Source organism: Micromesistius poutassou, assembly GCF_964030765.1.
Source record: "Micromesistius poutassou genome assembly, chromosome: 15".
NCBI lineage: Eukaryota > Metazoa > Chordata > Actinopteri > Gadiformes > Gadidae > Micromesistius > Micromesistius poutassou.
Window position 1 is genome coordinate 2,780,133 of NC_140285.1, and position 2,500 is coordinate 2,782,632.

Consider the following 2,500-nt stretch of genomic DNA (forward strand, 5'->3'; position numbering starts at 1 on the left):
TCATTGGTCTGGGATTTGTGAGTTTTGGAAACAGGACTGGAACAGATTTGATGTTGACCGAATACCAGAGATACGGCGCTTAAGAAGCAGTACTCTAGTCTTAGAAAATACCAGAGCATTCGCCTTTCATAGCAGGATATCAATACTTACCCCCAGAGCTGAGTTTTGTAATGATCACACCCAGACAAGCACCAAACACATGTTTACAGCATAGTATTGCGGGGATATGCATACATGCACACACACATACAGACAGGCACAGACCCACACACATCCTAACTTAGGCCTAAATACGAGGTACTGGACTGCTGTTGTCATGCGATGTTCCGCTTGCTTTATCTACCAGATCACCAATTCTCTACAATTTGTCCTCCTCTCTTTATCTGCTGTCTGTTTGGGAGGACTAGTTCATAAATTAAACTGTAGTATCGGGATATTCTGGCACCTGCAACATTGAGCCCACGCTGCCCCCTAGTGGCAGATCTCGAACCAGCACTCGTAATAATAACGTCTACAAAACCCGGTATAATTGATGTGAACACTGTGTATAGGAGTGCCTTCACATCATCCACTTTCCATCAGACCGAGTATAAGTGATATTTCTGTGATATAATACAAATATTATAATAATATACAACGAACAAAACATCATCCGTGGATGTACACGCAAGGCTAACAATTTATATAACGGCATGCAGCAGCGCACTCACAAAACTAACACCACGACCGCGCACACACACACACACACACACACACACACGCACACACACACACACACACACACACACACATTCCCCATTAGTATGTGGTCGAGGGCCTCTCGGACAGGCCTACACTCAGGGCTTCAGGGGGAGTTAGGGATGGGCTAACTCGACTTGGAGGGAGGACAAGACTAACGACGAGTGCCTCACTCAGGGCTTTGATTGAGTTCATTATCAGCCGTTCCACTGGAAACTGTGTTCTGCTATCCAGAGCCAAAATGGCCTTCGTTACCAGAGATTATTTAAAAAAAAAAAAAAAAAAAAAGGGGGGGGGGGGGAATTCTGTTCATTATTAACAACTGTGAAAAAAAAATGAAGAAAAAAAAAACACAAAAGGCGACATTTTAAAGCTGTGCATGCTACTCTCGTCTCGTTCTCCTGTACTTCTTTGGCCCGTGAATATATATATATTGAAGCATCAGCCAAAGTCGATGTGTTACGTCAAATGCTTTACCGAGTTGTTGGAGATGGGAGGTTAACGCTATGAGTACTTGGAACTTGACGCAGTTGAAATGTTTTTTGTTTTTGTTTTTTTTCACCTCTGTAGTGTTATATAGTAGTATGACAAAAACGGAATTACAATTGTTTGTAGTTCTCATTCAAGGACTACAACACCCAATGTTGTCCTGGGTCACTGTTTGATGATGTCACAAAAATAGCTGTACAATTCTATATGTGGTTTCAAAAAATACAATAAAGATCAAACGATCAGTGAATAAACTTGATCTCATATTCGTCTGTTTGTCAAAAATACATGAATAATTAAATTAAATTACAATTCATTAAAATTAAATTGCATTTGACTCAGTGTTTACCTGTGTCAGTTTCTATACTGCGTCCCAGTACTGCTTGTGTGTGAGAGCATTAGAGTTTGTGTGTGTCTGCGTGCTGTTGGTTTTTTAATCTGGCTTGTGTGTGCGAGAGAGACAGACAGAGAGAGAATAGCCCCGGCCACAAAACTTGATCTTTCAGACCATCCATTCCTCTTCCTAAAAATATTCACCCTCCACCAACCGTGCATGTGCACATACACACACACACACACACACACACACACACACACACTGTTTCACATGAACAGATTTAGCCCTCCGTGTCAGAACGTCTGGATATGTATGTGTGTCTATGAATATATATGTGTGTGTGTGTGTGTGTGTGTGTGTGTGTGTGTGTGTGTGTGTGTGTGTGTGCGACCGTGCATGCATGTTGTGTCTATACATACAGTATGTCTATGTGTGTGAGTGTGTGTGTGTGTGTGTGTGTGTGTGTGTGTGTGTATGTGTGTGTGCGTGTGTGTAAGTGAAGGCATGTCTGTGTTTGTGTGTCTGTGTGTGCTTGTTTGTGTGCGTGCATGTGTGAGTGTGTGTGTGCGTGTGTGTGGGTGGGTGCATGTGTGAAAATCGGTGTCTATATATGTCTATGTGTGTGTTTGTTTGTGTGTGTGTGTGTGTGTGCGTGTGTGCGTGCGTTAATGTGTGCGTGCGTGCATGTGTGTGTGTGTGTGTGTGCGTGTGTGCATGTCTGTGTCTATACACATGTCTGTGTCTGTGTATGTTCTGCATCCACCCAAGACCACACCAGGGCATGGTCGCGGTGGTTCCCCCGACTGATTTAAAGCAATACGCTTCTGGGATTAGCACTTCCTACAGGACTCTCCTTACCCCATGCAGTTCTCTGTGCGCACGCACACACACGCACGCACACACACCCACACACCGCTCTGCCATAAAACCACAGTA

General features: G+C 43.6%; 2 protein-coding genes across 2 annotated transcripts in view; both read left to right on the plus strand.

Moving 5' to 3' along the window:
- Nucleotides 1-1,477, plus strand: part of LOC311359711 (rho GTPase-activating protein 4-like) — a gene marked incomplete at its 5' end in the record, with an annotated part of 9,537 nt that extends 8,060 nt beyond the window's left edge. Inside the window, one exon of the mRNA XM_084479764.1 lies at nt 1-1,477. This exon is cut by the window's left edge and continues 743 nt beyond it.
- A 906-nt stretch (nt 1,478-2,383) lies between these two features.
- cav4b (caveolin 4b) overlaps nt 2,384-2,500 on the plus strand; it is a 4,115-nt gene continuing 3,998 nt past the window's right edge. Inside the window, exon 1 of the mRNA XM_084479096.1 lies at nt 2,384-2,500. This exon is cut by the window's right edge and continues 13 nt beyond it. The gene's annotated coding sequence lies outside the window, so the exon portion shown is untranslated.